The sequence below is a fragment of the Toxorhynchites rutilus genome, chromosome 3, assembly GCF_029784135.1.
Source record: "Toxorhynchites rutilus septentrionalis strain SRP chromosome 3, ASM2978413v1, whole genome shotgun sequence".
NCBI lineage: Eukaryota > Metazoa > Arthropoda > Insecta > Diptera > Culicidae > Toxorhynchites > Toxorhynchites rutilus.
In genome coordinates, this window is record NC_073746.1 from 296,405,525 (window position 1) to 296,420,248 (window position 14,724).

At 36.3% G+C, this 14,724-nt stretch overlaps 1 long non-coding RNA gene across 2 annotated transcripts; it reads left to right on the top strand.

Moving 5' to 3' along the window:
- Nucleotides 1-309: 309 nt before the first annotated feature.
- LOC129776663 (uncharacterized) lies at nt 310-2,637 on the top strand. Of its 2 annotated transcripts, XR_008743139.1 has the most exons (3): nt 322-591; nt 701-1,149; nt 1,223-2,637. It is a non-coding gene; the product is annotated as an uncharacterized LOC129776663 (long non-coding RNA). The 2 variants fall into 2 exon arrangements; XR_008743138.1 differs by lacking the exon at nt 1,223-2,637 and having other exon boundaries at nt 310-591; nt 701-924.
- The last annotated feature ends 12,087 nt before the right edge of the window (nt 2,638-14,724 follow it).

Here is a 14,724-nt window from a genome sequence, read left to right on the forward strand (position 1 = left end):
AAAAAAAAGATTGACTCCATATTTGAATTTTTTAATGATGAATGTAATGCGAAAAATATTTGTTGGACATATGTAATTATTTTCTGTATATCCTCTTTCAACGTTATTCGTTGACACATTTAATTTTGTACCATTTGAGTAACTGACTGTTATGCCTGGTATGTGAACTTCCCATCTTCCTGGCTACTAATACAATCAAACTTTAACACAACCAAAAACCGTGAATCTTCCCACCTTCTATTCTTCATCTCGGTACTGGTTCCACATGCCAGTACCGTTTTCAGCTTTTCACTAGTGAAATTGGTCTACCTGTATATATACGTCTTGAATTAACCTACCCATGGATCGTTTCGGTATTTAGTCGATGTGCTCCGTGTTCGGCGTCATACGAAATCAAGCCGTATTCCAAGACACAACGTTGGTATTGTCACAAAAACTGTTTCGTTACATAATTTTAACATAAAAGCATACATGAGATACGTTAATATGTGAAGTAATTATTAATAAGTGTTGTATATCCTAGTGCAAAATTTAGTCTACCCACTTGTTTGAAGTTATCAGGGACTGTGATGATAGCCATCTTGTTTCATTGTGAGTATATGCCGGTATATTTGGATATTAATTAGCCTCTTCAAGCTTCAAAAAAGCTTCAATGTTTGAAACATATTTTAGTTAATTCGAAATCTATAACACATTTCAGGTTTCTGCAAACGATTGTTTTGAGTATTAACACGGGTTGCGGTTATATGGACGCCATTATTATGCACTTGATCGGAGGCGAACCAGAGGGCTGTTACGCCGCCATCTTTTTGTAGCCAGCATAGAAATCATAACCTAACATAAAAAATGAAGTGCTTCGAGCGATCCTGCAGTAGTGATTTCAATTGTAAATCGCCAAATAAAGCTTCCGGATGGGTATACAAATATCGTTTCTTAAAGGAAGTTTATCGAACGGAATCATTGGCTACAAACCATCGCAAATGCTGAATCAATATTGGCTCCAAAAAATGCATTAGGCGTGAGCCTAGCTTTATCATGCCTATGCTCGATTTGTGTTGGTTGGGATAGGGTTACCACTGCCCTGAGGCGAACTTGAATGCAAAGGCATTCTATTAAACATCAAGGTGCATGGATATTCCAGTGAATATGGTGATATTAGCGACATACAGTTTTGAGCCATTTTTAACATGGAAAAATTTTATCTTGGCTGCTGTTGGTCTAGCCCACGTCATGTGGTATAAGCCAAGGAGCTGGAATTGACAGGTGGTTCGTTTTCGACAGTATGATGATAAGGCATGGAAGATGCGAGAGGGGATAAAAAATGACAGCGACTATTTTTGTTTATAAACAAAGCAGGTCTAATTTTTATGCTACATAGCGGTCCACACCAACATATACATACGCTGGGCCGGTTTCAATCGAACTAGCTGTTGTGTCTCACAACCCGCACGATCAGGTGAGTCTCCAGCTAAAGCAGCAGTCGCCGGGAAACGATATGCATGGATATCCACAGCGTATCGCTATCACTCAATCCTAATGGGTCGCCAACGACTAATTCCACCAAATCGAATGGAACTTAGAGCAGTACGGCACAAGCCCGCCGGTAGTGACCCTTTCATATACCCAAAAAGCTCCTCCAAAGCTCCCACAATCGCTGATTTGCCAATCCCAGCAGCAACAGCAACAACCCTCACGTTCCGTAAAACAGCAATGCAGACAACAACTTGCAGCAGTCACCGAAACACAACAATGATGCTAACAGCGTAAACAAAACCAACGTTTATGCGCAGCAAACACATAGCGGTATGCACTCATCATTGCATGCCATTTGTTATCCTCTTTCTCGGAAAACTCTAGCCGTTCGTTTGGTCGCTGTCAATTCGAACTCAAGTAATGGCTGAACAGCAGTTCTGACATAACATTCCACCTTATTATACCGCCTTGGTATAAGCTTTTTTCCGTCGCTGCTAAACATATGTGAGTGCTGTTTATAGGTATTACAGTAACAGAATGTAGAATGATCTGGAAAGCAATGTAGATTATCAAGTTATACAAAGTGTATGAAAGAAGAAGAGATGCATAAATCAATACAAATGTTGATCACGTTAATGCCGACATTCTGCAGCGAAACTTTAGTGGTTGATATATTAGCCCCTTAACCTATGACTTAATTTGATCAGGCATCGAATGATTTCACTACTTTACTGAGCGCCCTAGCGCTCTGTGATATGCAAGCGAATCTCGAGTGAGATTCGATGTTTAGATGAAGAAGTTAATTGAATGGATTTAGTATGAATAATAAGTCATTATAAACGCTATAAAATCGAAGAATGCAATATAACTTATATCTATACAATTATTTTAAAGCCTTTTAGAAAAAGTTGTATACTATAGTTTATCTCCTGAAAAATAATTTAATCACCAAAATTGTAGATAGTTAGGTAAATTTTAGGTTACTATTGGATCCATAATAACAGTAAATTCCATAGTTTAACCAGTTTTACATGAAATCAAGGAAATGTGTTTGGTTATCCAGTTGCTCCAAAATCCACTATTCTCTCGTAGCAATGTATTCTAAAAAAACTATGTAGTTCTTTTCTATAACAAAGAGTAGGGCGAAAACATGAAAGAATTGGGAAGATGCAATACCATGTCTATTTAGAGGCGAATGAACTGAAACGTTTAAAGCCTCTTATAAACAAAGAAGCAAGGCAAAGCAACCATATTACGGCTGTAACAGGTTGTTTGTTATTCCTAGAAAAGTTGTTATGTGATTCTAGTTTCTTTCTAGTTTTTTAACGGAGACTACAAACATTTCGATTCATTAACTTCTGAAATTTATGAAGAATTCCATAGTTTGGGTATTGAACTCATACCAATTACTGAAATTTCGAAGAAATTCTATAGTTCGTCCTAGTTTGAGTCTTTGAACTCATACCAATCGCTGAAATTTCGAATAAATTCTATAGTTTATCCTAGTTTGAGTCTTTGAACTCATACCAACCACTGAAATTTCGAAGAAATTCTATAGTTTATCCTAGTTTGAGTCTTTGAACTCATACCAATCGCTGAAATTTCGAAGAAATTCTATAGTTTATCCTAGTTTGAGTCTGAAAATTCATACCAATCACTGAAATTTCGAAGAAATTCTATAGTTTATCCTAGTTTGAGTCTTTGAACTCATACCAACCACTGAAATTTCGAAGAAATTCTATAGTTTATCCTAGTTTGAGTCTATAAACTCATACCAACCACTGAAATTTCGAAGAAATTCTATAGTTTATCCTAGTTTGAGTCTTTGAACTCGTTAAACTCATACCAATCGCTGAAATTTCGAAGAAATTCTATAGTTTATCCTAGTTTGAGTCTGTAAATTCATACCAATCACTGAAATTTCGAAGAAATTCTATAGTTTATCCTAGTTTGAGTCTTTGAACTCATACCAACCACTGAAATTTCGAAGAAATTCTATAGTTTATCCTAGTTTGAGTCTATAAACTCATACCAACCACTGAAATTTCGAAGAAATTCTATAGTTTATCCTAGTTTGAGTCTTTGAACTCATACCAACCACTGAAATTTCGAAGAAATTCTATAGTTTATCCTAGTTTGAGTCTTTGAACTCATACCAACCACTGAAATTTCGAAGAAATTCTATAGTTTATCCTAGTTTGAGTCTGTAAATTCATACCAATCACGGAAATTTCGAAGAAATTCTATAGTTTATCCTAGTTTGAGTCTTTGAACTCATACCAACCACTGAAATTTCGAAGAAATTCTATAGTTTATCCTAGTTTGAGTCTTTGAACTCATACCAATCGCTGAAATTTCGAAGAAATTCTATAGTTTATCCTAGTTTGAGTCTTTGAACTCATACCAACCACTGAAATTTCGAAGAAATTCTATAGTTTATCCTAGTTTGAGTCTTTGAACTCATACCAACCACTGAAATTTCGAAAAAATTCTATAGTTTATCCTAGTTTGAGTCTTTGAACTCATACTGTAGCCGTTCGGTACGTTTCGGATTTTTCACAAAAAAAAGTAGACAGGTAATAGTCGACGTCTGTCACATGAGTGGCCTGAATCTTTATTTTCATTTTGCTTAAATACTGTCTTAAACTCTACACAGCTTACAATCATAAACACGCGGTCACGCGTGGCTCAAACTTAAAACATTCTATGTAAAGGGAGAGAGAGAGCAAGCGTGGCTGTAGCTTCAAGTGGGTTATGTTTTAATTACTTTTCCGCATTGCTATGCGCAACTCTCGGAAAGTAATAAACATACATTCGAGCTGGGTGACTAATGTTATTTATTATTTTGGGACAGCGATATTTGGTTGCACTTGACATGCATTGAAATTTATGATGTGTGGGGAAATTGATGTGTGGGAAAGGATAGATGTGTGGGAAAGGAGAACGTGAACGAGGATAATAAGTTATCTCGTTACACCATCCCTCTTAGGGAGAATGATGTAATAGAGTGGAATCATTCTAGTGTGCCGAAATTTAAAGTGTTATTGCTTTACTCTCTCTGGTTTAACTATCGTAGGATAAAATAGTTCATTATTTGAAATCTATCTTCTATTTGTATTTGCTTTATGTAAGTACAATTTGTATTATGTCGTAAGTTTAAATTTTTATGCCTACGTTTTAATAGAAAATTTCATATTTTATTTGTACAAGGTTTCTGTGTAGCACCCCTTCCCCCTAAGGGAGGTTGGCGTTATTAACGATTATTCTGTTTTTATGTACATTGTGTGTGTTTTTAGTTTTTTCATCTATAATTTCCACATTAAGGTGTTTTATTGAAGTGACTGTAAAAGGTCCTTGATACACTTGGTCAAGCTTTTTTCTGTTTTCGTTGGTTAATAATACTGAATCTCCTATTTTTAATTGAATAGGTTTTGCTATCTTGTTTTGTTTCTCTATGCGCTTCGTTTTTATTTTGTCAATCAATTCTCTAGTGGCTTTTGCTGTACTTTTTAATTTAAATTGGAGCTCTTTGTGATAGTCTTCGAAATTGTATACTGGTTCAATGAAAGTGGGATTTTTCAAGTCGAGAGGTAATGTGGCGTTTTTGCCGAAAACAAGTTCGAAAGGTGTGTAGGGAAAATCTGTATGGGGAGTCGTGTTGTAGCAGAATGCATAGTAAGGCAACCAGTCATCCCAATCACTTTGTGAGGGGTTGACGAATTGTCTCACGTATTCATTCAGACAACGATGATTCCTTTCAAGTCCTCCTATGGACTGAGGGTGATAGGGTGTTGAAAAATTTTGTTTCATCTGTAATAGTTTCGATATGTTTTCGAATAATTCATTCTTGTATTCGGTTCCTTGGTCCGTTTGGACAACTGAAGGAGTGCCGTAAACAAGGATGCAGTTTTCGATAAATGCTTTTGCTATTGTAGATGCTTGTTTATCCTGAATGGGTTTGATTATAATATATTTCGATAGGTTGCATTGTATGGTTAGTGCGTATCTATTGCCAGAGTTTGACCTGTTAAAAGGTCCAATTGTGTCCATAGATATGCAGTCAAATGGTTTTTGCGGGGTTTTGGTTTGTATAAATTTTTCGTGCGTTGCTGTTGTGTGTTTATTTTGTTGACATTGCATGCATTTCTTTACGTATTCGGAGATATCAGTTTTCATGTTGTTCCAAGAGTATAGTCTGCTTAGTTTCTTATAAAGTCGGTTTGTTCCGATATGTCCACCCAGTGGGGTGTTGTGATAATTGTTCAGGATTTTTGATCTTTCTTCAAGGCTATCTATCACACGCTTGGGTGTGTAGAGCACAATTTGCAAGTTTTTAAGCGAGTCGTTACACGTCTTCTTGAAGAGTTGTACGCTGCATAATTGAAAAATCACGCTTGATAGCGCTAGAGCTATCGCGCTAATTTTCAGTTTATTGGCCATATTTTCAATTTCATGTAATGCGTTACCTAGGGTTTCTTTTATGTTACTTGCAATTTTTATGTTTGTCGACAGTAATTCTTTGTATCCTGTTTTGTTTTTGATTGCGCATTTCATAATTTCATTTCTAATTTCGCTAGCGTTTTCGTTCTTTCCAGATGCGCGTCCGCATTGGAGTTTGGGTAAGTTTTCCCATTCTGTTGGTTCAACTGCCTCGAACACTTTGAGTTGATCAGACTCAGTGTTGTCGAGTGCAGGAAGGTTTGTGTTTCTGAGTTCGTTTGCTCCTTTTTCTTTTTCTTTTCGTGCCATTGCTCTAGTTTTTACGTTCAAAACGTTTATTGATTTCAGTGTGTCAATGTCAATTGCTATTCTTGATAAGGCATCTGCGGTTACATTCAGTTTTCCTTGAACGTACTGCACATCAAAATTGAATTCTTCTAAGTCGAGTCTCATGCGCGTTAATTTCGAGGATGGATTTTTTATTGAAAATAAGTATACTAGAGGTCTGTGGTCTGTTTTTACTGTGAACTTTCTCCCGTATAGATAGGGTTTGAAAAAGGTGATTGCCCAGTGGATGGCAGTTAATTCCTGTTCTATAGTTGACTTATTCGATTCTCCTTTGGTAAATGCTTTGCTGGCGTAAGCAATTGGTAGTTCGACATTGTCGTGATTTTGCGTTAAAACGGCGCCACATGCAGTTTTTGACGCGTCTGTTATAAGTGTGAATTCCTTTGTAAAGTCGGGGAATTGTAAAATTGTGGGTGATAATAGGGCAGATTTTAGGATTTCGAATGCATGTTGGCATTCTGGGTTCCAATCAAACTGTACGTTTTTTCTTAATAACTTGTTCAATGGGTGTGCAGTTTCTGCAAAGTTTTTAATGAATCTTCTGTAATAATTACAGAAAGCAACGAATCGACGCACGTCGTCAGAAGACGTGGGGATGGGGTAGTTTAATATGGCTGAGAATTTTGATTTGTCCGGCTGAATACCGGATGCGGAAATGTTGTGTCCTAAATATGTGACGTCAGGTCGGAAAAATGAGCATTTCTTTGGGTTTAGTTTTAAGTTATGTTTTTTTAGTTGTAAGAAAACTCTTTCTAGGTTATTTAAATGATGGTTCACCGAGCACCCAACGACAATAATGTCGTCAATGTACAGGAATGCACATTCTGGTGGTAAGCCACTGAGTGCAATGGTCATCATTCTTTGGAAACTATTGGGTGAAATATTTAGACCGAATGGTAATCTATTAAATTCGTAATGACCATTAGATGATGAAAATGCAGTTAATTTTCTGGATTCCTCATCAAGTTCAATTTGGTGGAAACCTGCCATTAGATCTAGTGTGGTAAAATATTTGGCTCTTCCTAGGTTGTCGAGAATTTCGTCTATTCTCGGTAGTGGGAATTTATCTGGTGTAATTTTTTTATTGAGTTGGCGGAAATCTACTACTAGTCGCCACTTTTTATCTGGTGAATCTGATTTTTTGGGTACGAGGAGTATTGGAGAATTATATGGTGATGTAGAATGTCGTATTATTTTGTTTTTTAGCATATTTGTGATTTGATTGTTAATTTCAGGTATTTGTATTTGTGGTGTTCGGTAGTTTTTTATGTATACCGGACATTTGTCTGTAAGCTGAATATTTTGTTTATAAAAATTGTTAGTGGTTAACAAATCATCTTCTAGGGCGAATATCTCGCTGTGGTTTTTGCAAAGTTCTAATAGCTTATTTTTAGCCTCTGAGGGGGTATAATTTAGGTTTAATTCGTTTAGTAGCTTTGTTACACGTTCACGATTGTTAATTTTGGTGTTTTCTTTAATATTTTTGATTGTGAAATTTTCAAGTGGTATGATTTTTGGTTGGAAATTTTTAGGGATAATTGATTCTGTTGTATTTGTGTTGATGAATTTTATGAATTGAGTAGTAGGGTTTATTATAGAGTTGGCGCAGAACACGCCGGGTTTAATTTCTTGTGATGTTATTACTGCATCTTTTGTTAAATTTGTTATTTTAATTTCCTTAATAATTTGACATCTTGGTGGTATGACGAAATGACCATCCCAGGTGTCTTGTATAGGTATCTCGATCGTGTTATTTTTGTAGTCAAAAGATAATAGCCAAGTTTTTAGGCAAATGTTACATTTATTCTTAGTGAGGAAATCTCGGCCTAGGATGCCATCTGCTTTAATAGGAAAATTTTCCGGTACAACTTGTAGTTCCAAAGGGATTTGGTTGTTATCGAAAATGACCGTTGTCTTAGTCATTCCGATAGTTTTAATTGTACCATCTTTCACTCCTCTTATTATACAGCTGTTATTTATATCAACCATTGTGCTATGAATAAAATTACTTTTGAGGACCGATATATCGGCTCCTGTATCAACTATTAAGACGCATGGTTTGTTGCACATGCGCAGTCTTAGAATCACGAACATTGAACAAGTTAAATTGTAGTTTAGTATGTTTGCAACTGATCTTCCTCCTGACTCAGCGCCGCTTCGGCGTGGAGGTTCGCCGGCGGGCCGCTTAAGTTTTCCGCTAGTCCTATATACCGCTGTCGCTGGGAATTAAAATATCCGCCACGGCCCCTGCTTTGGGTGTTGGCATTGAAGTTTGTTCGTTGGTAGAATCTATTATTGTTATTGAAACGGTGGTAGTCATTATATTGTGTACCACGCTGTCTGTTTTGGTTGAAATTGTTGTTGATTCTGCCGCGAATATTTTGATTTCCGCGATGGTTTTGGGCATTGAATTGCGAACGATGCCCCCGATATGTGTTTGAATAAGCGAGCACGGTCACTGGTTTGACGGTCAGTGATTTGTATTTGTTTACTTTTTCCACCGCGTCGGTTACGCTGGCGAAAGTGCCGCATCGTAATATGGTTTTAATTTCGGGGCTATTTATACCTTCTATTAGGGCATCGATTCCAGCTTGGGTTGCTAACCTTGTCGCCCTTGCTGGTGATGTTTCCTCTTTGATGTGTAGGTCGATGAGTTGTTCTGTGAGCTCCTCAACTTCCTTACACAATTCATCGATGGATTTACTTTTAATTGACTTTAATTTAGCTAGCACGTTATCAGCGCTAGCTTTTGATTTGCAAGACGTTTTCAAATTTTCGATTAATGTTTGTGTATCTGTGCTGTTGGTAATAGCTCTTCTAGCTTTTTTATCTAGTCGAGTGAGTAGGAATTTATACACCAATGCTTTATTGGCGTTAGGTGTTATGTCGTTTAAAAGTTCCGCTGAGCTAACGAATCGATCGAGGCCATCAGGTGCCCCGTCATATATGGGGACCATGGCCGAAGCCTCTTTATAATCAAAATTTGCCATAGTATCAGATTGAGCCGTTTCGAGAGTTGATTTAATTGACTTATAGAATGTTCTAGCGTCGTCTAAGAGTTTGTTGAATTCGGGAGCTAGGTTTCCTTCCAGAAAGGGATATGCAAGAGATTTTATTTCCTTGTAGAAGCTCTCCGCTTCTTTTAATTTTTGTGTTTGGGTGTTTTTCCTAAGTTTTAGTATAGTTTCCTGCTGTATTGACTTTTCTATTGCACTTAGCTTCGTAAGCTTTTCTTTAATTTTTGGGGCTATGACCTCTGGGTCTTGAGCCATATATGGATACTGATATATAATTATAAAGATAAATGAGAAAGTTTATTTATTCATTTCATTTACTTTATTTCTGTATACGGGAGAAAAGAGGGAGAAAAAAAAATTCACAGTGTACAATGTTCATAAATTTTGCGTTGCGGCTATTGAGCGCGCAGCTTTAAGTGCTTCTTTTTCCGCACATAATCGGTATAATTTATAGATTTTCAGTAAGGCAAGAATGCTCACCATAATTAGTATTATTATTAATAGTATTTCCTGTGATTCATGGAGCGTGTTATGTTGCTCCAAATGGTTCTCTATGTTAACTTGAGGGTCACCACTATTCTGGGTTTTCTTTGAATTAAGTAATCCCATTTCTGACTCCTCTATACACATATAATTTTGAATTTAATCTAAGCTTGGTTAATTGTAAAAACGTAATTCAATAAAAAACACATACACAAGTGTCACAAAGTGGTGTTAATAAGGCTAGAGTGCTATTTCATTGTTTAGGTTTGGCTTGTTGCGGTTTTGTATTACTCTGATAGCATTTCATTATTCTTCGTGACTATAAATTTGATTTTGTACCTTTATACACTCCTATCTAGTTATATTCTATTTCTCACACTTATAAAAAAAAATCAAATTATACCTTGTCAATTGACCATCGCTATTGTCGGGAATGCCGTTGTCGGTCCACCTTTAGCGCCGTCATCAGCGACTTCCATCAGTGCCGTTAGCAGCACCAAACGATAACACCATCGTTAACGCCGTCTTTCTCGGGTCTCAAAACTGCCCGTCGACTTCGGCTGTCAAACCCGCCTGCCGGTTCCAAACTTCTGACAGTGGTCTCGCTTCTATGTGCCACCAAACAATGCAGCGATCCTGAACGTGGGGCGTAAATTTTATTCGTCGCTTCTTCTGAGTATTCTCAAATATCGGGATTCTGATGAATCAGTGATCTTCCAAAGCATGTTCGTATATTTCGAAAAGTCACAATCACAAGTATTCTCACAATGCACAATATTTTTCTGAGTGTCCAATGCACTTCTACTTGAGTTTCACTTTGCCGTCAGTATCTTCAGCACACATGATACTTCACGTGCGTGCACTCAACTGCTTTGTCTCACGCTTCCTGGTTTATCAACGAGTATCTCTCACCATACATTGAGGGTTCGTTCACTTATTTTTCGACAAAGCACTAGCGAATGGGGCAGAAGTTCTCCCAACCAACAACGAACGCTGTGTAGCAAATCACGAGCGCATCACTTTATCCTTTCGGTTCGCGCCTCTCATTCTAAGTCCGTCCGGGGACTTAGAATTTTGTCACTGGTCGCCATGTAGCCGTTCGGTACGTTTCGGATTTTTCACAAAAAAAAATAGACAGGTAATAGTCGACGTCTGTCACATGAGTGGCCTGAATCTTTATTTTCATTTTGCTTAAATACTGTCTTAAACTCTACACAGCTTACAATCATAAACACGCGGTCACGCGTGGCTCAAACTTAAAACATTCTATGTAAAGGGAGAGAGAGAGCAAGCGTGGCTGTAGCTTCAAGTGGGTTATGTTTTAATTACTTTTCCGCATTGCTATGCGCAACGCTCGGAAAGTAATAAACATACATTCGAGCTGGGTGACTAATGTTATTTATTATTTTGGGACAGCGATATTTGGTTGCACTTGACATGCATTGAAATTTATGATGTGTGGGGAAATTGATGTGTGGGAAAGGATAGATGTGTGGGAAAGGAGAACGTGAACGAGGATAATAAGTTATCTCGTTATACCAACAACTGAAATTTCGAAGAAATTCTATAGTTTATCCTAGTTTGAGTCTTTGAACTCATAACAACCACTGAAATTTCGGAATTCTATAGTTTATCCTAGTTTGAGTCTTTGAACTCATACCAATCGCTGAAATTTCGAAGAAATTCTATAGTTTATCCTAGTTTGAGTCTTTGAACTCATAACAACCACTGAAATTTCGGAATTCTATAGTTTATCCTAGTTTGAGTCTTTGAACTCATACCAATCGCTGAAATTTCGAAGAAATTCTATAGTTTATCCTAGTTTGAGTCTGTAAATTCATACCAATCACTGAAATTTCGAAGAAATTCTATAGTTTATCCTAGTTTGAGTCTTTGAACTCATACCAACCACTGAAATTTCGAAGAAATTCTATAGTTTATCCTGATTTGAGTCTTTGAACTCATACCAATCGCTGAAATTTCGAAGAAATTCTATAGTTTATCCTAGTTTGAGTTTATAAATTCATACCAACCACTGAAATTTCGAAGAAATTCTATAGTTTATCCTAGTTTGAGTCTTTGAACTCATATCAACCACTAAAATTACGAAGAAATTCTGTAGTTTATCCTAGTTTGAGTCTTTGAACTCATACCAATCGCTGAAATTTCGAAGAAATTCTATAGTTTATCCTAGTTTGAGTCTATAAACTCATACCAACCACTGAAATTTCGAAGAAATTCTATAGTTTATCCTAGTTTGAGTCTTTGAACTCATACCAACCACTGAAATTTCGAAGAAATTCTATAGTTTATCCTAGTTTGAGTCTTTGAACTCATACCAACCACTGAAATTTCGAAGAAATTCTATAGTTTATCCTAGTTTGAGTCCGTAAACTCATACCAACCACTGAAATTTCGAAGAAATTCTATAGTTTATCCTAGTTTGAGTCTATAAACTCATACCAACCACTGAAATTTCTAAGAAATTCTATAGTTTATCCTAGTTTGAGTCTTTGAACTCATACCAATCGCTGAAATTTCGAAGAAATTCTATAGTTTATCCTAGTTTGAGTCTGTAAATTCATACCAATCACTGAAATTTCGAAGAAATTCTATAGTTTATCCTAGTTTGAGTCTTTGAACTCATACCAACCACTGAAATTTCGAAGAAATTCTATAGTTTATCCTAGTTTGAGTTTATAAATTCATACTGTGGAGGTTCAACCCGATGTAGTATACAATTTCTATCACTTTGGGGCACTTGTGATATATTTCGGAATGAAAGAACTCAGGCACATTCCACTAATATAAATATCACTATATTCTTAGTTCCGTCCTCGCGTGCATTCGACACTTGTTAACTTGATTGGTTGGAAATGTAAAAGACCTCTTGCTTGCATTCGACATGTACTTTTTATAATGCTTAAACTAAAACTCTACACAAGGTAGCTTCTATTCTAGAGGAGGAGGAGCCAGCAAGGAAATATGTGAGCGCGTTCGATTGGTTCGAACGGGTCAATACGGAGAACAAAAGGGTAGTGGTTGTTTCTGTGTGTTGTCATTTCACACTTGGTTGAAGTGGGTTAGTTCTGCATAATGTTACGCTGCAAGGGTGAGTGGTTGTTATTTAATATTATCGTATGCAGCTGTGAGCTTGTGACATAAAAATGCATTTGGCCTACAAACATGTATGACGATAATTTATGGCGTGGGAATGAATTTGTGGGAATAGGATCGTTGGGATTTTATGACAAGTGGGAAAGGATAATGGTAATAGGTTATCCCGCTACACCATCCCTCTTTGGGAGAATGATGTAACCGGGTGGAATCATTTATTATTATTATATTCATTATTATTGGGTGTTATAGCTTCTCCTCTTACATATGGTTATCTAACTATATTTACAGGTTGTGATAAATTCGTAAATTTAATTATATAGTGTATTTAATTTATAATAGTTTTAATTTGTTCTGTGATGCTTATTGTATAATATTTGTATTTAATGATTGTCGATAATTATGATGATAATAACAGTGATGATTTTAATAATAATTATAATTGGGAAATAATTGAGTAAAAATGAACTTAATCTCTGATACGTACCAAATTTCTAATACCCCCTTCCCCCTAACGGAGGAGGGAATTATAAGTAATTAATCTATTTTTATGTACAGTATGAGTGTTTTGGGTTTTCTCATCTAATAATGTCGCGTTTGGGTGATTTATTGATATGACCTTGTATGGTCCTTGATATACCTTGTCTAGTTTTCTTCTGTTTTCGTTAGTCATCATAACTAAATCATTCTCATGTATTTGTATTGGGTTTGTATCTTTCTGCTGATCTTCACGACGCTTTTGTTTGATTCTGTCAATTATTTCTTTTGCTGATTTTGTTGCCGTTTTGAGTTTGAATTGTAATTCTTTATGATATTGCTCGATATTGTATACGGGTTCAATGTGTGATTTTAGGTTGTATGGCAGTGTTGCGTTTCTGCCGAAAACTAATTCAAAAGGTGTGTATGAAAAATCTGTATGTGGAGTGGTGTTGTAACAGAATGCGTAGTAAGGCAACCAATCATCCCAGTCGCTCTGCGATGGGTTGATGAATTGTCTCACGTATTCATTAAGACAACGATGGTTTCTTTCTAAACTTCCGATTGATTGCGGGTGATAGGGGGTAGAAAATTTTTGTTGAATTTGGAGTAATTTTGAAATATTGTCAAATAATTCATTCTTGTATTCGGTTCCTTGATCAGTTTGAACAATTGACGGAGTACCGTATACGAGAATGCAATTTTCTATAAATGCTCTCGCTATTGTGGATGCTTGTTTGTCTGGGGTTGGTTTTATTATTACGTATTTGGAGAGGTTACATTGGATAGTTAATGCATATCTATTTCCTGAATTAGATTTGTTAAAAGGTCCGATAGTGTCAATAGATACACAATCAAAAGGTTTTTCTGGGGTGGGTATTTTTATAAAGTTTTCCTTGGTCGGGGTTTTGTGTTTATTTTGTTTGCATTGTATACAATTTCTAACATATTCATAAATTTCTGATTTCATTTTGCTCCAGGAATAGAGTCTACTGAGCTTTTTATATAATCGATTGGCACCTATATGTCCTCCAATTGGTGCATCATGATAATTTTTCAGGATTTTTAATTTTTCTTCTTGGCTTTCTATCACACGCTTGGGTGTGTAGAGCACTATTTGCAAGTCTTTTAGCGAGTCGTTACAAGTCTTCTTGAAGAATTGAACGCTGCATAATTGGAATATCACGCTTGATAACGCTAGAGCTATCGCGCTTATTCTTAATTTTTTGGCCATATTTTCAACTTTCTGTAATAGATTCCCTAAGGTCTCTTTCGAGTTGCTTGCAATTTTTGTATTTGTCGACATTAATTCTTTGAATCCTGTTTTATTTTTAATTGCGCATTTCATATTATTAAATTCATTCTCGCT